At 44.2% G+C, this 23,164-nt stretch overlaps 1 protein-coding gene across 2 annotated transcripts in view; it reads right to left on the bottom strand.

Annotated features, from left to right (window-relative positions):
• Positions 1 to 21,926, bottom strand: part of LOC135511870 (forkhead box protein N2-like) — a 41,506-nt gene extending 19,580 nt beyond the window's left edge. The window contains exon 1 of one of the 2 annotated variants that reach the window (XM_064933370.1): positions 21,818 to 21,926. The gene's annotated coding sequence lies outside the window, so the exon portion shown is untranslated. Of the gene's footprint in view, positions 1 to 20,404; positions 21,771 to 21,817 lie in introns of those variants that run through there. The other variant, XM_064933371.1, reaches the window with a different exon arrangement.
• Between the last annotated feature and the right edge of the window lie 1,238 nt (positions 21,927 to 23,164).

Here is a 23,164-nt window from a genome sequence, read left to right as displayed (position 1 = left end):
GTCTGGAAGGGGAGTTTACAGTCTAACCAGACACCTAGGTATTTGTAGTTGTCCACATATTTTAAGTCAGAACCATCCAGAGTAGTGATGCCAAACATACCCTCGTAAAACTGACCATCCTACCGATCCTCAACTTTGGCGATGTCATTTACAAAATACCCTCCAACACTCTACTCAGCAAATTGGATGCAGTCTATCACAGTGTCATCCATTTTGTCACCAAAGCCCCATATACTACCCACCACTGCGACCTGTACGCTCTCGTTGGCTGGTCCTCGCTTCATACTCGTCACCAAACCCACTGGCTCCAGGTCATCTACAAGTCTTTGCTAGGTAAAGCCCCGCCTTATCTCAGTTCACTGGTCACCCTAGCAGCACCCACCCGCAGCATGCGCTCCAGCAGGTATATTTCACTGGTCCCCCCCAAAGCCAGTTCCTCCTTTGGCTGCCTTTCCTCCAAGTTCTCTGCTGCCAATGACTGGAACAAACTGCAAAAATCACTGGAGTCTTATATTTCCCTCACTAACTTCAAACGCCAGCTGTCAGAGCACCTGTACACCTGTACATAACCCATCTGTAAATAGCCCATCCACCTTTCATCTTCTGCACTTCTATCACTCCAGTGTTTAATTGCTATATCATAATTACCTCGCCACAATGACCTATTTTATTCCCTTATCTCACCTCATTTGCTCACATTGTATAGACTTATTTTTCTACTGTATTATTGACTGTGATTATATGTTTGTTTTACTCCATGTGTAACTGTGTCCTTGTATGTGTCGAACTGCTTTGCTTTATCTTGGCCAGGTCGCAGTTGCGACCCAGCCTACCTGGTTAAATAAAAGGTGAAATACATTTTTTTTGTGTGTGTTTACAATGAATGAACCACAAAACAGCAAAACATTATTTTGTATCGCAACACAATACATTGACTCACACAGTAGCCTAAAGGAGAACACACAGGAAATAGTCTCACAGCACATGGAATTTACTTCCTCCTCTGGAATGTTTGTACACATTCAGTAGCTACTTCATAAGACTAGCGGAAAATATAGTACAATCAAGCAAGACCACAGAAGGCAGCCAGCAAGAGACATCCCCCCCTCTCCTCCTCCCTGCTCACAACAAACTTTAGTCTTTGTCCCATGTCACCATGACAACCCTGCTGCGGTCACTTCAATTAAGGGCACAAATCCTCCCAATGAGAGAAAGTGGGAAAATAAGTAATCCATCTACGCTGGGCTGTGTCTGTCAACTGTAGCCAACAACCAATCAGCATTCAGCTTGAGGAAACCCTACAGTGACCAGGTAGTGTCTGTGGGGAACCACCAAACTTCCCGGTATAGGCTGGGGTGGTGCTGGAGTGATGCTGAGGCTGGGGTGGGTTGTGACTAGACTGGTGCTGGGCTCGGGTGGTCTGGGTTATGTCTGGGCTGAGCCTGATGCTTGGGGTGGGGGTTGAGGGACACAGAGGGATAGAGGATGGCTGGGCCCATCCTTTCACCGTCGTTGAAGAGGAATTGGGTCAAGCTCTGCTCTGGACAGAAAAATCAGGAGAAAGGGGGGAGTGAGAGGAAGGGCATAGAGTGGGAGAGAGAGAGCAAGCTTTGGGGACCTGGTGATGAGATGGAGGGAGCAGAAAAGAGGGCAGGGATGTGATGTGCACCAGTATACCCCTCAGCCCGAGACATTCATCTCACATCTCAGAGAGAGAGGATCAGTCTAGGTCTGGAGTTGGGTATTCACTTTCAGGGTTTACAGGGGGGGGTTCAGCAACAGGCAACCTCCTGTAGAGACTTTTTTTCAAAGGAAGAGGAAAACATTTGTACATAGCCTAACAGCAAGTGTCCTTGCAAAGAGAGTGTAGTAGAAAGTAAAGGGTTGAGAGAGCTAGCCAGCCAGCCAGCCAGAGAGCAAGCGAGCCAGCCAGAGAACGAGACAGCCAGCCAGCGAGCCATCCAGCCAGAGCGCGCGCCAGCAAGCCAGCCAGAGCGAGACAGAGAGCGAGCGAGCTCCAGAGAGAGAGCGAGCGAGCTCCAGAGAGAGAGCGAGCGAGCTCCAGAGAGAGAGAGAGAGAGAGAGCGCGAGAGCGAGCTCCAGAGAGAGAGCGCGAGCTCCAGAGAGCTCCAGAGCGAGCTCCAGAGAGAGAGCGAGCTCCAGAGCGAGCTCCAGAGAGAGAGCGAGCTCCAGAGCGAGCTCCAGAGAGAGAGCGAGCTCCAGAGCGAGCTCCAGAGAGAGAGCGAGCTCCAGAGCGAGCTCCAGAGAGAGAGCGAGCTCCAGAGAGAGAGCGAGCTCCAGAGAGAGAGCGAGCTCCAGAGAGAGCTCCAGAGAGAGAGCGAGCTCCAGAGAGAGAGCGAGCTCCAGAGAGAGAGCGAGCTCCAGAGAGAGAGCGAGCTCCAGAGAGAGAGCGAGCTCCAGAGAGAGAGCGAGCTCCAGAGAGAGCGAGCTCCAGAGAGAGCGAGCTCCAGAGAGAGCGAGCTCCAGAGCGAGAGCGAGCTCCAGAGCGAGAGCGAGCTCCAGAGCGAGAGCGAGCTCCAGAGCGAGCTCCAGAGCGAGCGCGAGCTCCAGAGCGAGCTCCAGAGCGAGCGCGAGCTCCAGAGCGAGCTCCAGAGAGAGAGAGCTCCAGAGAGAGAGCGAGCTCCAGAGCGAGCTCCAGAGAGCGAGCGAGCTCCAGAGAGCGAGAGAGCGAGCTAGCTCCAGAGAGAGAGCGAGCTCCAGAGAGCGAGAGAGCGAGCTAGCTCCAGAGAGAGAGCGAGCGAGCTCCAGTGAGAGAGCGAGCGAGCTCCAGTGAGAGAGCGAGCGAGCTCCAGTGAGAGAGCGAGCGAGCTCCAGAAAGAGAGCGAGCGAGCTCAAGAGAGAGAGCGAGCGAGCTCAAGAGAGAGAGAGAGCGAGCTCCAGAGAGAGAGCGAGCGAGCTCCAGAGAGAGAGCGAGCGAGCTCCAGAGAGAGAGCGAGCGAGCTCCAGAGAGAGAGCGAGCGAGCTCCAGAGAGAGAGCGAGCGAGCTCCAGAGAGAGAGCGAGCGAGCTCCAGAGAGAGAGCGAGCGAGCTCCAGAGAGAGAGCGAGCGAGCTCCAGAGAGCGCGAGAGAGAGATAGAAGTGTTTCCTCTATATTATATATATTCATTGCCACCACTCCGGGAAGAAAAGAATCCATCATATGTATTTATTCTTTTGGGGATGGTCAAATATTCAGTGTAAACTTAAAGGACTCAAATCTGAAAAGTATATAGCTCTATCTTTAAATCAGTTATTTGACAACTAACAATCAACAAAAATACACTGAACTTAAATCTGACCGCATGATGTTTCACTTCTAATGCAGTTCTTCTAGCTGGCTGATGAAGCATATCTGCTGCTGCTACTCAACAATTAGAACCACTCTGTTGTATGATGTGGAGGTCTGGGACAACAAACAGGCCGGGTGGTGATTAACCTCAATTAGTAGCACAAAGACCCTCCTCCCCCTCTCTGCTGCACCACCACCGGTCCAGGGCCCACGCCCCCAACATCCTTCAGGTAAAACCCCACCAGCCACATTTAAATATCAACAGTCTGTGTTTTTTAATGTGCATGGTGTTCTAGTGGGTATGTACATACTGAACAAAAATATAAAATGCAACAGGCAACCATTTCAAAGATTTCACTGAGTTAGTTCAATTGAAATAAATCCATTTGGCCCTAATCTATGGAATTCACATGAGGTTGTGGCGGTGGATGAATGGCACGACAATGGGCCTCCGCATCTCATCACAGTATCTCTGTGCATTCAAATTTCCATCAATAAAATGTAATTGTGTTCGTTGTCCTTAGCTTATGCCTGCCCATACCATAACCAAACCGCCACCATGGGGCATTGTTCACAACATGAACATCAGCAAACCGCAGTTATATTTTTGGTCTGTTTATTTGTGTATAGTGCATTCAGAAAGTATTAGACCTCTTGACTTTCACATTACAACCTAGTTATAAAATTGACTAAACACATTTTTTACTGATCAATCTTCACACAATAACTCAAAATGACAAAGTGAAAACAGGTTTTTAGAAATACCTTATTTACATTAAGTATTCAGACCCTTTCCTATGAGACACAAAATTGAGTTCAGATGCATCCTGTTTCTATTAATCATCCTTGAGATGTTTTTCAACTTGATGAGCCCACCTGTGGTAAACTCAACTGATTGGACATGATTTGGAAAGGCACACACCTGTCTATATATGGTTCCACAGTTGACAGTGCATGTCAGTGCAAAAACCAAGCCATGAGGTGGAAGGAATTGTCCGTAGAGCTCAGCGACAGGATTGTGTCGAGGCACAGATCTGAGGAAGGGTACCAAAACATTTCTGCAGCATTGAAGGTCACCAAGAACACAGTAGCCTCCATCATTCTTAAATGGACGAAGTTTGGAACCCCAAGGCTCTTCCTAGAGCTGGTCAGCCAGCCAAACTGAGCAATCAGGGAGAAGGGCCTTGGTCAGGGAGGTGGCCAAGAACCAGATGGTCACTCCGACCGAGCCCCTCTGTGGAGATTGTTGTCCTTCTGGAAGATTCTCCCATCTCTGCAGCACTCCACCAATCAGGCCTTTATGGTAGAGTGGCCAGAAGGAAGCCACCACTCAGTAAAAAAGGCACAGGACAGCCCACTTGGAGTTAGCCAACATAAAAATCAGATTCTCTGGTCTGATGAAACCAAGATTCTCTTTGGCCTGAATTCCAAGTGTCACATCTGGAGGAAACCTGTCACCACACCTACGGTGAAGCATGGTGGTGGCGGCAGCATCATGTTGTGGGGATGTTTGTCAGCGGCAGGAATTGGGAGACCAGTCAGGATCGAAAGATGAACGAAGCAAAGCACAGAGAGATTCTTGATGAAAACCTGCTCAGAGTGCTCAGGACCTCAAACTGAGGCAAAGGTTAACCTTTCAACAGGACAACAACCGAAAGCACACAGCCAAGACAACGCAGGAGTGGCTCTGGGACAAGTCTCTGAATGTTCTTGAGTGGCCCAGCCAGAGCCCAGATTTGAACCCGATTGAACATCTCTGGAGAGACCTGAAAATAGCTGTGCAGAGACTGTCCCCATCCAACCTGACAGAGCTTGAGAAGATCTACAGAGAATGGAAGAAACTCCAAATACAGGTGTGCCAAGACCTGAGTCTGTAGTTGCTGCCAAATGTGCTTCAAAGTAACGAGTAAAATGTTTGAAGACTTATGTAAATGTGATTCAGATTTCTATTTATTTCTAAATTTACAAAAACCTGTTTTTGCTTTATCATTATGGGGTAGTGTGTGTAGATTGATGGCGGGGGGGGGGGGATTTTATCCATTTTAGAATAAGGCTTTAACCTAAATTGTGGAAAAAGTGAAGGGGTCAGAATACTTTCTGAATGCAGTGTGTGTGTTATTTATGCTAGATAAAACAGACCAAAACACCAGCTGAAGGGATCCCATCCCAAGATCACAAAGGAAGTGCTCTTAGCTGATTATCACATTCCCGCTGCGTAATTATCATCGCTGTTATGAGTATCATCATTATTCTTGCTCTTATCAAAAGGCATCAAAGCGGGATGCGGCAAGGCAAGCGAGGGGTCCGCTAGCTGGTTAATGAGCCACGTGTGAGTGAGTGAGAGCTAATGAGAGATATTAGCTTGTTGACTTCTCAGTGCTAAGCAAATTTCTACCAAAGCTGGCCCGGATGCTAGCCTATCGGTTCACCTGCAAGTTAAAACTACCACCCTCTCCATCGGGCCAGCCCCTCCATTATAAATGTGGTAACAGACAGACAAAAGACAGGTGCAGAGGCATATTAGGCTAATTTCCCTTGGAAACTTTATCCTACTAATGCACTGATTTAAAAAGACAAAAGAACATACAGCGACATTAGGTTTGTGGTGACTTAATGACTCTTTAGATATGTACAGAAAAATGTGATGGCCTTAGTGGGTACAGTCGAAGCAGTGGTTTTCTTAGCTTTGGTGCCTTTAAACACCACCCAGGTTATGGAGAGATTTCCTCGGTGACAACAGAAGAGGAGACTGGCTTCTGCTCCATCTCCCGATCTGCAGTGGTTGCCGTGGCAGCAGGGCCTAGCTGTAAAGGGCAGTGATTGTGCTGTACTCTATGGCGGAGCGAGGCATGAGGAGAAAGGCTAATGTGGAGAAATCAATACACGCTCCGCTCAAAGTGCTGAGGCCAGCATTCTCCTCAAACCTCCCTCACAAAGACGACGATACACTGACAGAGAGAGACATCAGCCCAGCTGTCAGAAAAAAATAAAAATATTTGAGAATGCAGTAAAAGCACGAGAGCCTCCCTTAAAACAATTTAAATGACCCCCACACTACAATTCAAATGTTGCATTGAAATCTAAACATGCCATTTTGAGTTGATAGAAGTGGATAAAGGCACAGAGACACACTGTACCAAAGCGATTGACTCAAACCACTAACACCTCTGTAATAGATACTGTGTGTCACAATACTGAAGCACACATTATGACAAAGGGTTGGTTAGATTTCAGCTGATACTTGTTAGAGTGGGGGTTACATTACAACCTGGTCTGTCATTCAAACAAGTAGTAAGAGAGAGTAGTGTGTGTCTTACTCTGTTGGTCAAACTGGTTTGTGTGTCTCTAGTCTGTCGGAGTCCAGTAGACCGGCAGGTCCACTGATGAGAGGTCAGAGATGCTACAGTATTCCTCATCGAGGTTGAATATTTTCTGACACTGAGAAATGGATGGGGTCGAATGTGTGCTAGAGGTGAAAGCAAACAGAGTTGAGTTGAAACAAAGATGTTAGATTCAGCCTCGCTTTCTCCTCATACAAAGGAGCGGTTGTTTTTGCTCTGGCGACATTTCACAAGCCCAACAGTATTCTAAACAGAGAACTGAGCAAGGGGGAAACGCCTCAGGCCTGGTGAGGAAGTTCATTTACAGAGACAGACCAACTCACACAGAGCAACTCACAGAGAGACACCTCTATGGGACTGTGGACTTGACTAGTGACAGGAGTGGAGGTTAGGTGGAGTTCCCTACTTCAGGGAGAATAGCCCTTTCTAAAGCTCTATGCGTGTGCGTCTACAGAATGTACCCATTACCACAGCATGCACTGTCAGGCAAACAGTACCCACATGGCAAGCATATGGGGAAAATACAAATAGAGTTGAGGATGAGAACAAAATGACAGAACAAGGATGAGAACCAGAGAGAATGCCAAGTGTGCCAAGCGGTCATCAAGGCAAAGGGTGGCAACTATGAAGAATCTAAATATATTTCGATTTAACACTTTTTTGGTTACTACATGATTCCATGTGTTATTTCATCATTTTGATGTCATTATTATTACACAATGTAGAATATAAGTAAAAAATAAAGAAAAACCCTGGAATGAGTACGACTGGTACTGAGATATATATCTATATATATACACACACACACACACACACACACACACAGCTCCAAAAAATAAAGGGAACACTTAAACAACACAATGTAACTCCAAGTCAATCACACTTCTGTGAAATCAAACTACCCACTTAGGAAGCAACACTGACAATAAATTGCACATGCTGTTGTGCAAATGGAATAGACAACAGGTGGAAATTATAGGCAATTAGCAAGACACCCCCAATAAAGGAGTGGTTCTGCAGGTGGGGACCACAGACCACTTCTAGTTCCTATGCTTCCTGGCTGATGTTTTGGTCACTTTTGAATGCTGGCAGTGCTTTCACTCTAGTGGTAGCATGAGACTAAGTCTACAACCCACACAAGTGGCTCAGGTAGTGCAGCTCATCCAGGATGGAACATCAATGCGAGCTGTGGCAGGAAGGGTTGCCGTGTCTGTCAGCGTAGTGTCCAGAGCCTGGAGGCGCTACCAGGAGACAAGCCAGTACATCAGGAGACGTGGAGGTGGCCGTAGGAGGGCAACAACCCAGCAGCAGGACCGCTACCTCCGCCTTTGTGCAAGGAGGAGCAGGAGGAGCACTGCCAGAGCCCTGCAAAATGACCTCCAGCAGGCCACAAATGTGCATGTGTCTGCTCAAACGGTCAGAAACAGACTCCATGAGGGTGGTATGAGGGCCCGACGTCCACAGGTGGGGGTTGTGCTTACAGCCCAACACCCTGCAGGACGTTTTTCATTTGCCAGAGAACACCAAGATTAGCAAATTCGCCACTGGTGCCCTGTGCTCTCCACAGATTAAAGCAGGTTCACACTGAGCACACGTGACAGGCGTGACAGTCTGGAGACGCCATGGAGAACGTTCTGCTGCTTGCAACATCCTCCAGCATGACCGGTTTGTCGGTGGGTCAGTCATGGTGTGGAGTGGCATTTCTTTGGGGGGCCGCACAGTCCTCCATGTGCTCGCCAGAGGTAGCCTGACTGCCATTAGGTACCGAGATGAGATCCTCAGACCCCTTCTGAGACCATATGCTGGTGCGGTTGGCCCTGGGTTCCTCCTAATGCAAGACAATGCTAGACCTCATGTTGCTGGAGTGTGTCAGCAGTTCCACAAGAGGAAGGCATTGATGCTATGGACTGGCCCGCCCATTCCCAAACCTGAATCCAATTGAGCATATCTGGGACATCATGTCTCGCTCCATCCACCAACACCACCACGTTGCACCACAGACTGTCCAGGAGTTGGCGGATGCTTTAGTCCAGGTCTGGGAGGAGATCCCTCAGGAGACCATCCGTCACGTCATCTGGAGCATGCCCAGGCGTTGTAGGGAGGTCATACAGGCACGTGGAGGCCACACACACTACTGAGCCTCATTTTGACTTGTTTTAAGGACATTACATCAAAGTTGGATCAGCCTGTAGTGTCCACTTTAATTTTGAGTGTGACTTCAAATCCAGACCTCCATGGGTTGATAAATTTGATTTCCATTGATAATTTGTGTGATTTTGTTGTCAGCACATTCAACTATGTAAAGAAAAAAAGTATTTAATAAGAATATTTCATTCATTCAGATCTAGGGTGTTATTTTAGTGTTCCCTTTATTTTTTTGAGCAATGTATATATAGCGCGAGTCCGATAGGGAAAGTATTTGGTGAGGACAAACACGGTGCTTTAGCTCACATACTTGTGGAGAGTGAGATGGATAGCCTAACCTAGGCCTCCCCAGTGGTGCAGCGGTCTAAGGTACTGCATTTACAGACCCGGGTTTGATCCCGGGATGTATCACAACAGGCCATGATCGGGAGTCCCATTGGTCGGCGCACAATTGGCCCAGCGCCGTCCGGGTTAAGGGAGGGTTTACTTGACTCATCGCGCTTTAGCGACTCCTTGTGGCGGGCCAGGCACTTGCAGGCTGACATCGGTCAGGGTTTCCTCCGACGCATTGGTGCAGCTGGCCTCCGGGTTAAGTGGGTGTTAAGAAGTGCGGTTTGGAGGGTCACGTTTCGGAGGATGCACAACTCGACCTTCGCCTCCCGAGCCAGTTAGGGAGTTGCAGTGATGAGACAAGATCGAAATTGGGGAGAAAAGGGGGGGGGGGGGGTCAAATAAAAAATATAAATGAATAAAGTCAGCTAAACTAAAGGGTTGCAGTGGAATGTGGATCTCCATTTGTCTACTGATTGTTCAGAGCACTGTTGATGTCTGACTGCTGTCATTTTCATGTGGTTCTACATGTAAAAATCACATCCAGCATGGCACGTGTTGTTGTCCATCCTCACCACCTGGGGACGGCCCGTCAGGAAGTCCAGGATCCAGTTGCAGAGGGAGGTGTTTAGTCCCAGGGTCCTGAGCTTAGTGATGAGCTAGGAGGAAAGGGATCGTCGACGCGTTGGAAACAGTGGGTTAACTGCCTTGCTCAGGGGCAGACAGATTTTTTACCTTATCAGCTCGGAAGGCACTATACTGTTGAACGCTGAGCTGTAGTCTGAACAGCATTCTCACGTAGGTGTTCCTTTTGTCCAGGTGGTAGAGGGCAGTGTTGAGTGCAATAGAGATTGTGTCATCGGTGGATCTGTTGGGGCAGTATGCAAGTTGGAGTGGATCCAGGGGGTCTGGGATGATGCTGTTGATGTGAGCCATGACCAGCCTTTCAAAGCAATTCATGGCTACAGATGAGTGTTTTACGGGGCAATAGTCATTTAGACAGGTTACCTTGGCGTTCTTGGGCACAGGGACTATGGAGGTCTGCTTGAAACATGTACATATTACAGACTGGGTCAGGGAGAGGTTGAAAATGTCAGTGAAGACACTTGCCAGCTCTGGCCTTCCAAAGTACAACTCAGACTATCAGTGTTCAGCGATGGCTCTCTCTTAAGGGTCATGTGATTTAGAGTTCAGTCAGTCAGTGTGCAAACATTGCCCCAGCTAACACAGAGCTACGTGGCAGAACACTCACAAGCTGCAGAATCATGTATTAAAAGGGTAGTACTACGCAACTTTCGGAACAAATTAAAATGCATGTGCTCATTCCAGAAGATGTGGGTGAAACGTGTGGAGTATTTCAGCAACGCTTGTTAATACTAGTCTATTCAAATCAATGACGTAACAGAATAATTATTTCATAATCTAGAAACCCTTCCGTCTCAGCTTTTTTCTTGACATAGATTGTAATAACTTGACACCAATGTAATAATTTGACACCAATGTGAGTTGTGCATTCTTTGAACATAGGCCTACACCATTATAAACTCGGTTAAGCTATGAAAGAAACTGGATTTTTGGTGCAGGTACAGCCAACTAGCACAAAAAATATTATGATATTGTCAATATCATACAGTACAATATCACGGTATGTAACTGTATCAATTTTTCCTCCACCACTAGTAAAGTCACACTAGTCTTAAGTAGACATGATCAGAGAAGCTTTCAGAAGGTACACAACGTCTGGTCTGTGGCTCTGAGCAGTGTGTGTGTGTGTGTGTGTGTGTGTGTGTGTGTGTGTGTGTGTGTGTGTGTGTGTGTGTGTCAGGAGATGAAATATGTGAGCAGCTGCAGTCATTAAAAGCAGTAACCTCCAAACAAAGGCCAGATCATATCAGCAGACAGACAAGAGCCTTGATGGGTTGATAGAGGAGGCAGCGGCAACAGACAAATTGGCTGCTTCAGTGGCATAAACCAGAAACCACCAGATATGGCCAGAGAGGAGCAGGAGAAGAGGAGAGCTTACTAACCCAAAGGGGAGAACTCTCAGAGAAGACAAGAAGGAGATATGGTCCTGACATAAATCAGGAAGACTAAAATAAAGAACCAAGACAGCACACCGCTGTTGTTGTTTTTCTGCTCTTCTCTCACTTCCTGTAAAGCTGCAATATGTAACTTTTTGGGCTAACTGGCTAAATTCACATAGAAATGTGAGTTAGACCGTAGATCTGTCTCTCTCATTGAAAGCAAGTCTAAGAAGCGTTAGATCTGTTCTATACTTCCCGTTCTTAGTTTTGTTTGTGTCATACTTTCAGTTTTGTACACCAGCTTCAAAAAGCTTAAAATACAATATTTTTGGTTATTTAAAAGACACTTCACAGCAGATTAGATACAAGGGACAATGATTCTCTATACTTCTTTTGTCACAAACTGAAATTTGGCGAACTATTATAATTTTGCGACCAGGAAATAGCGGTGCGATTTCTACATACTGCACCTTTAAATCACACAGCCTGAGTTGAATAGTTTCACTTTTTCATGCAACACTGAGGTGGTGTCTACACTTGACACTTACATGGGACTTCTGCTATCCTAATACAAAGATCACATTGAAAATACGGGTCCAGACGCACAAGTCGCTTTATGGTCCGATTGTGTTCAGATCTGGCTGACACATCAGGGGGTAGTCAGGGATGCATCGTGTGCGGATTTCTCCTCAGGTCTGAACGCAATCAGGCTACCAAAAGCACATACAGTGGGTGAAATCATCAGCACTTTTCCCACAATTCTCCAGAGGCATAATAATGTTGGAGGATATTCATTCCCAGCGTGTGTGCTGGCCTCATAAATGCTAGCAAGCTAACTAATACTTAGAGTTAAGCTAACCCATTTGCAATCCCTTTAACATTGCCTGCTTGTTTGCGGACTGGCCAATTCCATTTGAATACAGCCCGGGAAAAGGTCACCTGGACACACTGTGGACACATTTACATGCAAATCAAACTCTAAGATCAGAATACTAAAGCTACATGAACGGTTAAGTCTAGACGGCCTGAGAAACAGTAAACAGAGTGGTGAACATCTTGCTACTGTGTCTGTCCATGAAAACCAGTCATCTGTGCCTTCATGTGATTGAGTGTGTCTTAGTAATCTTTCTTCCACTGAAGACTAATTGATGTGTATAAACAGTTTAATTCAGAAGTTTACATATACCTTAACCAAATACATTTAAACTCAGTTTCACAATTCCTGACATTTAATCCTAGTAAAAAGCTCCACAATGAAATAGGGTGGGGGCTGTACTTTGACAAAGTGGGTGGGGTTATATCCTTCCTGTTTGGCCCTGTCCGGGGGTGTCCTCGGATGGGGCCACAGTGTCTCCTGACCCCTCCTGTCTCAGCCTCCAGTATTTATGCTGCAGTAGTTTGTGTCGGGGGGCTAGGGTCAGTTTGTTATATCTGGAGTACTTCTCCGGTGTGAATTTAAGTATGTATTCTCTCCCTCCCTCTCCCTCCCTCTCCCTCTCTCTCTCTCCCTCTCTCTCCCTCTCTCTCTCTCCAAGGGCCATGCCTCAGGACTACCTGGCATGACTCCTCCTTGCTGTCCCCAGTCCACCTGGCCGTGCTTCTGCTCCAGTTTCAACTGTTCTGCCTTATTATTATTATTGGACCATGCTGGTCATTTATGAACATTTGAACATCTTGGCCATGTTCTGTTATAATCTCTACCCGGCACAGCCAGAAGAGGACTGGCCACCCCACATAGCCTGGTTCCTCTCCAGGTTTCTTCCTAGGTTTTGGCCTTTCATGGGAGTTTTTCCTAGCCACCGTGCTTCTACACCTGCATTGTTTGCTGTTTTAGGCTGGGTTTCTGTACAGCACTTTGAGATATCAACTGATGTACAAAGGGCTATATAAATAAATTTGATTAGCACTTTTCGCACCAAAGTACGTTCGTCTCTAGGAGACAGAACGGGTCGCCTTCCTGAGCAGTATGACGGCTGCGTGGTCCCAATGTGTTTATACTTGCGTACTATTGTTTGTACAGATGAACATGGTACCTTCAGGTGTTTGGAAATTATTTCCAAGGATGAACCAGACTTGTGGAGGTGCACAATCTCTTTTCTGGGGTCTGGCCTGATTTCTTTTGAATTTCCCATGATGTCAAAGGTAGGCCTTGAAATACATCCACAGGTACACCTCCAATTGACTCAAACTATGTCAATTGGCTTTAGAAGCTTCTGATAGGATATCTTTAGTGTATGTAAACTTCTGACTAAAGGTTGACTGATTAATCGGAATGGTCGATTAATTAGGGCCTATTTCAAGTTTTCATAACAATCGGTAATCAGCATTTTTGGACAACGATTGTGGCCGATTACATTGCACTCCACGAGGAGACTGAGTGGCAGGCTGACTACCTGTTACGCGAGTGCAGCAAGAAGCCAAGGTAAGTTGCTAGCTACCATTAAACTTACCTTATAAAAAACAATCAATCTTAAAATAATCACTAGTTAACCCTTTAGCCAGGGAGTCATGCTGAGACTATCAATAAACAATTACTCTACGTCCTATATGCACATCAATTACTCTACGTCTACAGTTGAAGTCGGAAGTTTGCATACAATTAGGATGGAGTCATTAAAACTAATTTTTTAACCACTCCACAAATTTCTGGTTAACTAAAAAACTATTTTTGACAAGTCGGTTAGGACATCTACTTTGTGCATTCCAACAATTGTCTACAGACAGACTATTTTACCTATAATTCACTGCATCACAATTCCAGTGGGTCAGAAGTAGAGGTTGACCGATTATGATTTTTCAACGCAGATACCAGTTATTGGAGGACCAAAAAAAGCTGATACCGATTAAATCGGACAAAATTATTATTTTTATTAATAAATTTGTAATGACAATTACCACAATACCATTTGTATTTCATATACCTTTGACTATTGGGTGTTCTTATAGGCACTATATAGTATTGCCAGTGTAAGAGTATAGCTTCCGTCCCTCTCCTCGCCCCTACCTGGGCTCAAACCAGGAGCACATTGACAACAGCCACCCTCGAAGCATCGTTACCCATTGCTCCACAAAAGTCACGGCCCTTGCAGAGCAAGGGGAACAACTACTTCAAGGTCTCAGAGCGAGTGTCGTCACCGATTTGAAACGCTATTAGCACGCACCCCGCTAACTGGCTAGCCATTTCACACTGGTTACACCAGCCTAATCTCGGGAGTTGATAGGCTTGAAGGGGCGGCAGGGTAGCCTAGTGGTTAGAGAGTTGGACTAGTAACCAGAAGGTTGCAAGTTCAAACCCCCGAGCTGACAAGGCACAAATCTGTCGTTCTGCCCCTGAACAGGCAGTAAACCCACTGTTCCTAGGCTGTCATTGAAATAAAAATTTGTTCTTAACTGACTTGCCTAGTTAAATAAAGGTAAAAAAAAAAAATTGAATGAAAGCTTACGAGCCTGCTGCTGCCTACCACCGCTCAGTTAGACTTCTGTATCAAATCATAGACTTAATTATAACATAAGACACAGAAAAACAAGCCCTAGGTCATTGATATGGTCAAATCCGGGAACTATCATTTCAAAAACGAAAGGTTAATTCTTTCAGTGAAATACGGAACCGTTCCGTATTTTATCAAACGGGTGGCATCCCTAAGTCTAAATATTGCTGTTACATTGCACAACCTTCAATGTTAAAGTAGCGACCCACCTGGCCAACATCCGGTGAAATTGCAGAGCGCAAATTTCAAATTACACAAATATAAATATTTAACATTCATGAAAATACACGTATTATACATCAAACTAAAGCTTAACTTCTTGTTAATCCAGCCGCTGTGTCAGATTCAAAAAGGCTTTACCGGTGAAAGCACGCCATGTGATTATCTGAGGACAGCACAAAAAAACCAGGCAGGTGTGACACAAAAGTCAGAAACAGCAATATAATAAATGCCCTACCTTTGATGATCTTCTTCTGTTGGCCCCCCAAAAGGTCTCAGTTACATCACAAATTGTCCTTTTGTTCGATAATGTCCTTCTTTATACCCATAAAAAAAACTCAGTTTAGCTGGCGCGGTTCATTCAATAGTCCACCGGTTTCCCTCCTTCAAAATGAATCCCAAACGTTACCAATAAACTTATCCAAACAAGTCAAACAATGTTTATAATCAAACCTCAGGTACCCTGATACGTAAATTAATTATAAAATTTAAGACGGATAATAGTATGTTATTTATCTCCAGGAAATGAACAAAGAATGCACTTTCACCCTGGAAACACTACAGCCAAAATGGGAGCCACTTAGAAAAACTACGACCTCTTGCTCCATTTTCCCAAAAACCAGCCTGAAACTCTTTCTAAAGACTGTTGACATCTAGTGGAAGCCCTAGGAACTACAATCTGGGAGGACCTCTCATAATAAACATGAAAGCCATTGGAAACGGTGGAAGGCTGAAATTATATATTTTTTGGATGGTTTGTCCTCAGGGTTTTGCCTGCCATGTCAGTTCTGTGTTTTCTATCCAAATCTACCAATTTTATGCATATCCCAGCTTCTGGGCCTGAGTAACTCTGGGCACGCTTTTTATCTGGACGTGAAAATTCTGCCCTCTACCCAAGAGAGGTTAAAAGAAATTAACTTTAGCAGGAAATATTAACTAAATATGCAGGTTCAAAAATATATACTTGTGTATTGATTTTAAAGAAAGGCATTGATGTTTATGGCAAGGTACACATTGGTGCAACGGCAGTGCTTTTTTCGCGAAGGTGCTTGTTAAATCTTCACACGTTTGGAGAAGTAGGCTGTGATTCGCGATGAGAAATTAACCGCATCGACTATAAGCAACGCAGGAGAAGCTAGATAACTACACGTGGTTGATGATATTACTAGTTTAATTACAAAAATAAACCAACCAACCACGCATAGAGAACACAATGTTTGAAGGTCATTGTTAAATCACAGACCTTTTCAAGACTGGCTGTTGATCAGACTGGTACTTTAGTTAACTACATGAACGGCACAAAACTCACCCGTTTTTGTTCCTACAGGCAGTGGGTTTTCTAATTCTAACACCTTCTCAAACCCCAAACGCTACTCCAGAATGTTCAGATAGGCCCAGTCGCTACACACATCGTCAGACCACCAGTTATCTTCACACCTTGAGTGTTAATTGGGTGTAAAGGGTGTTGAGTGCAACACCTTACCACACTGGAGTCAATAGAATAATAGGAGTGACAGAGGTTAGTTAACTATTTCGGTCTCCATAACAGACTTCCAGACATGTCAACTTATTTAAGGACTGCTGCTAATCCTAATGGCCTCCATTAAACAGCCCCAGCTAAAACACAATCCTCTATACAGACCACTACTATAGTTCTGAAGCGGTATAGGCTAACCTTTCATCATTCTGGGTCGAAGTCCATCACACTGTGATAACATGGCATTGTTGTTAACGTAATAGGGAATGCTTTTGTATTCACAGACTGGTAGGCCTTAAAGTAACAGACATACAAGCCTTATAAGTCCTTAACACTAATGCATGTGAAGAACATGCAATCTAACAGTATTTACTTCTTGGAAAGCGGAATAACTGGCATATTACCTTGTGAAACATGTTTATGATAGAACTATCGCCTATAGACAAGGCATGATGAATGTATTAAGAGTAACAAAGCACCTATAGCCTCCTACATGTCTCAGAACCATTAGTGTTCCATTCCCCAGTCTCCAGAGTGAGATGGATAATGTCAGTCTGGTACACTTCAACATGTCCCAGAGGACAAGGACAGAATATTCACCAAAATTGAAGCACCGGGCTCTTTCTATTGCACTTCTTGATTAAAATGGCATGTCTTCTTTCACTGTGGATAATGGTTAGTGTGTTGTTGTCAACATAGTGCTGAGTGCAAATAAAAGGGTGGGTGGGTGGGGGGTTTGATTCTAGAATCTAATGCCGGCGATTGAAATAACCTTATTATGTTGAGCAGCCAAGATGATCAAGAACACATACACCCCTACACGCACACACACTTGTGACAATCTTTCCACCACGTGCCTGTGCTGAGAGATAGCCATTACATAGCAGGGTTAGCAGCAGCATTACTAGGGTTATGGGCAGGGCATATTTATAGTCATGAATGCCATGAAAGAGAACGTCTCAAACTACTTCAGGCAGCTAAGATACTTACCCGTCTGGCTGCAGACCTTGTCTAGAAGTATGTATACTTGTGCACATTATGGTACATACATTTTTTCCACTTGCAAACACACAGGGTCGAAACATTTTTAACAGCATATGGTTCAAAGAAAACCAATCACGTACAGTGTGCTCACACACAAACACACGATGGGCCTGAATTCCTGGCAGTAAACTAATGACAGGTTGATCACTTCTGTTTCCCTACTTTTGTCTCAGGCCTGTTTATCTGTGGCACATTTGTCAGCAAACAGCATCTGTTTGACAAAACAGGAACACTGCCCCTCCCCACCCTAATCTCACACTTGCCTGCGTAACAAGACAACTACAGTAGGCAACACGTTTCAATCCAAATCATCATCCTGTTTTGTAAGAGAAAGGGGGAGACATGATCACACAGACACGAGAGGGGATACTATTATTGTATGTTATCACACCAACTGCCAAACCTATGGAGAACAAAAAATGTTGAATTGGCCACCAACAGTCAGACAATCTTGTGATAATCCATTACCTCATGGATTTAGTGTAGCAGTCATTCTCAGAAAACAGGCAGCTAACCCACTGTTCCTAGGCAGTCATTGAAAAAAAGAATTTGTTCTTAACTGACTTGCCTAGTTAAATAAAGGTAAAAATAAAATAAATAATCTCAAGAATCAACTTTCACAAAATGCCCTCTGGAATCTCTGAGATTAGGATATGTACTTATCTATTTCATAAATATTATGTTTTGCGGTCAGATATTACGCATTATAAAAACATTCCTAATTTCATTACCATAAATCCCAAAAGGTTACAAATTAATATTGAAACGTTTTTTTTAAACAACGCTACCCTAATGAAAAGGCCTGGGTCAAACATAATGCCGAAAACAAAAACATTTCAAATGAAGCTATCAACAATAATACAATTTAAAAAATCTGACTTTTCCACAATTTAAGCCGTTTGATAATGAGAAGGCCAAGGGGGTGTTTGAGAATATAACTTCATTCTGAAGGCATATAAGCAAATAAATTAACTTAACTTGTGCTCATCTAAGGACTACTCATCTAGATGATGGGTAAATAAAACGTTATTTAAAAACTGACGAGTTTTTACAGGAACTTGAAAAAGTGTTACGTAATGAGACATGTCCATACTACAACTTTGGGGTGAAAATGTACCATTTAAAATATGGCACTTGCCCAAAAATCTGACACCTTAGTCCTCGGAATGATGGTTGATTTTTGCTGTTAAATCATAGTTTTATAACTCAATTTGCTACAGACATTTTAAAACTGGTTTCATCAACCGTTGAGGTCAAGCACAAGGCAGTGTCCCCCTCACAAATTCAGAGTCCCCCTCACAAATTCAGAGTCCCCCTGTCGAAATAAAGTAAACACTTCAGGAAATGAGGGATACAAAGTGTATTGGAAGCAGGTGCTTCCACACAGGTGTGGTTCCTGGGTTAATTAAGCAAGTAACATCCCACCATGCTTAGGTTCATGTATAAAAATGCCCATTTGGCCATTATTCTGGCTACCATCGTAGACGAGATCTCAGTGACTTTGAAATAGTGGTCTCAAAGGAGCATAGGGGTTTAAAGTGTGTGTGTAAGTGTCTCAATCACCAGATCTCAACTCAATTGAACACTTAAGGTTGTTTCTAGAGTGGCGACTGAGACAGCGTTTTCCACCACCATCAACAAAACATCCACAATAAATTCCATTATTGGAAGAATGGTGTCACAGCCCTCCAACAGAGTCCCAGATACTTCTAGAATCTATGCCAGGGATCGGCAACATGGACAGGGTTGTGGGCCACAAAATGTGAACTCATAAGGAGCTGCGGTGGCTCGCAGATCAGCTACGCACAACCATTCTCACACATGAGAGCCAGCCCTAGCCTTTTGGGGGCCATCAGTAACATTTTCTTGGGGGCCCTAAGCAACATTTTGTGGATATGCTATGTATATACTAAAAAAAAAATCTATAATTTACCAATCTACTTTTTTTAGCTGACACGGCTAATTGAGTGACTGATAAGAAAATAAATAAATACTGATGGATAACCAAATATAGAACTGTCACTCCCAGAATTCCTGGTTGGAGGATTACAGAATTGGTTTTAAGTTCCCGGAACTTTGCAACCCACAGCCCCAGTGTATGTATGTATGTATGTATGTGTGTGTATATATATATTTTTTTGGGGGGGGGGGTTGCCCAGTGGCTAGAGCGTTGGACTAGTAACCGAAAGGTTGCAAGTTCGAATCCCCGAGCTGACAAGGTACAAATCTGTCGTTCTGCCCCTGAACAGACAGTTAACCCCATTGTTCTTAACTGACCTGCCTAGTAAAATAAAGGGAAAATAAAAAATAAAATAAAATCCCAAGGCGCATTGAAGATATGACGGATGCTTGTGGTGGCCCAATGCCCTATTAATTGGAATAATCCAAAACCACTCATTCCTATAATTTTACCATGTTATATAACACTAATATGTGAGAATAATATTTTTTGTGAACAAATCATTAATTTTATAGTTTTAATAAGGTTGGTAGCAACATGTGAAAATTGTTGTGGAAATCTGTTGCAGCTCAAGTCAACTACAAAACCCACAATACAATGGGTGTAAAAATCAGGTAAACAAATTCAGGAGTCTACAATTTCACCATGTTCAACCTGCAGATCAATGTGCCTCGAGTGTTGAGTCTGACATTCACAATGGTACCATGCAATGCACCCTAGACTGAAGAGGTGGCACCTCTTAAATTACACATATCTTGAGGTAGGAATATCGCAAAAATAGAATCAATGGCTCATTTGAGAGAAGACGACCTCCTGCGTTATGACATTAGCCAGTATTTACATCCGACATGCATGATATGTTTTGCTAGAAGTCACATTCTGATTAACTTCCAGTGTAATGAAAGCGGCTTTATCGCAATGCTAAGTCATACCGACTGAATTTCTGCCTGCTTTAATGGAAATAGCTCAGATACACATGAAATGACACCAGGAATCGATAGAACATTGCTTAGAGATGCACAAAAACAACAGTCCAAACCTTTCCTTTAAGACACCACGTTGGTGTTCCCTTTATTTTGGCAGTTACCTGTAGCTACTCCAAAGGCAATTTGACACTAAACCCATTGAATGTCCAGGGATGTGCAGATATGTTCCAATATATGACGAGGGTCTTCTTCAGAGTTTCTGTGGTGACTTCTTCCATCATCGGTGAGCTGTGTAGCTGTCCCATAATGCATTGTCAAAGACCACGCTCCATTTCAACTGACAAAATTGCAACGTGGGACAATCTGCATGTGAGTGATTGGAGATTTGACTCAAAGTCCATCCAGATATATATTGCATTGAGTGCAGGCCAACTCATGGGACATTAGAGGAGGTTGAGCGGAAGAAATTAAAGGTTAGCGACCAATCTTTCGCTTGATCAGCTCTTCGATATCCCCTGGACCACGTGTCACGGGAAATCTCACTCAATTAGGAATCAATAACAGAGAAATAATTCACTCATCATTTTCACACAAAAAAAGAAGTTATCAAAGCGACTATCGCCGTTTGATAGACCGACAACACCGCAAATGGGCTACAGAGTCAAACATGGTAACACCCCCTGCTACTGTCGCCCCACATAATTGACCTACATTTTCTCCTCTAATGAAAAATCGTTCTTGCATTAACAAATCAAGGACTAAGGTTTAAAATACTATTTCAGATGACTTTAAAAATCTCCATGCTGCAAATTACACAGATGGCATGACCTCATTTAATACATGAAATAAGTTCAGGCAGTTATCGATGTGGTGTCTGACAAATGGTTTAACTTGCAGGCAGACTCGTGTCATGACTCATGGCAATCTAACGTCGAATGAAACGGGGAGTAAACATAACACATTCAAGAAACGACAACGATACGTGTTCATCGAATGACTGCATGCGAAAACTTGCCATTTGATATGACCCTTAAAACTGTTAGGAAAGTAGCGAAGCTACTTCCACCGTCGCTACACATTGTTGCAATTGATATATACGCCTGTAAATGTGTTTAATGCATGCTCAAATCGGAATAAAAACATTGGACGGTCAATTGTATCTTGTTGGCTACTGCTCGGTCACAAAAGAAGTTTGCTACAGTTAGCTCGATAGCTAATGCCACATGGAAGACAAGACGCCAAAACAACTTCTTAGCACAAGGCTCTAGTATAGTATATATTGTGGAGTTGAGAAACTCAAGTAAAACAATATTAAAACACATACTAAATAATTGAAACGTTTCCATATAACATTGTTTATGTAGCTTACCATAACGCAAAGCAAGAGTTCGGATAACAAATGGGGGAAGTAACGTTACATGTTTGTCCGCTATAGAACTGCCATGCTGGCTGCTCGAGCTATCAGTTACTGCTCTCATTTACTTCGCGCTGCCTTTCACCGGCCATGGAAAACACAACGCATTCCGTGATATCACACCATGCAATGAAATAAGCATATATTTTCAACTACTTACAATCATACACGCGGTTCCTGTAAAATAGCAGTATGGCTGGAATCGTGTGTTCAGGTGTCTGTCTCAGTTTCTCACAGTGTCGGAGATCACATCCGCAGCTGCTTCCTCATACACGCAACGCGCAGATCACGCCGCACAGCAACGCTACCAAACCCCTCTCCGTCGCCAAGGCAACAAACCCACTTCAGCCAATCATAACCCCTCCCTTCCATACCCTCTGGCATCTGGCCGCAGCTCGGAAGAACAGCGTTGATTTGTGCGCGCGGTCGCCGCTACACAATTTGTATTTATTTTTTATTCACAGGAGTTCATTGTGTAGCCTAACTATAATATGGCGTATTGTACAATTAGATTGAACAAGCGCACAGTACCATTGTTTTATGTCTCCAAATAATACAGTTAATTCCAACTGTTAGAATAAACTGCACAGCATTTGGTAGTGAAAGTGGGGATTAAAGGGAAAGAAAAGGCATCTGCTTCACTTTGGCGGGGGAGTCCAGCCAGAGGCCTCATGCCCATAGGGGAAACAGGGGCATGTGCCCCTTCAGAATTTTCCTTTTTTTAAATGTTTTTTTCTGTAATATGACTTGACACCTTGCAATTTTATGAAGTTAGCTCAGATAGGTTCCCAACATCATAACTAGCTACCAAGAAGCCTTTTCAGGCTGTCATTGAAGTTAGAGTAGTTAACTTGTCTAACTATCTTAGCTGACATGCCTGTTGGCCAGGTTTGTAGACTTCAGAAAAGCAAGCAATAACTAAATGTACTGAATAAGACTCACATTCCTTTTAATCTTTTACCCAAATTTGAGCAGAGAAACATATTTTGTTTCTTTGAAAAAAGAAGCAGGAAGAACGGACAGTTGAAGAGGTATGCTTAGATAGGCAGATAAATATACTTGTTTTATTTTTACATAGAATTAAGTATAATGATCTAGGTTGCAGGAAAAAGGTGTTTTAAAAAATGCAAAAATCGCCCATTTATGGTCTGAAGACCGAGCCCCCTCTGGACAACCCCCCAGCCATCCTCATGTAATGTGCCCCCTCAGGTTTTTGGGATGCATGGTGCCCCTACGCTTGACATATTTGCACAGTATTACACAGTCATGTAGACCCACAGTATAATGGCAAGGGATGCATTATATGTATTCTTGAGTAGAGCCTATTGATCATTTGAGAGCCTATGGGCCACAGTGCAACTCTATGGGCTCTCAAAGCATCACAGTTTACACCAAACGGTAACTCTCACATCAGAGTATGATAGCTGACTCACTTTAGACCTCCTCCCCCCGCTCCTCTGTCCTCCTTCGCTGTCCTCGTCCTCCTGCTCCGCTGTCCTCGTCCTCC

This window comes from Oncorhynchus masou, chromosome 24 (genome assembly GCF_036934945.1).
Source record: "Oncorhynchus masou masou isolate Uvic2021 chromosome 24, UVic_Omas_1.1, whole genome shotgun sequence".
In the NCBI taxonomy this organism is placed as follows: domain Eukaryota; kingdom Metazoa; phylum Chordata; class Actinopteri; order Salmoniformes; family Salmonidae; genus Oncorhynchus; species Oncorhynchus masou.
Note: the sequence above shows the minus strand (reverse complement) of the source record. Positions and strands in the feature narration are given on the sequence as shown.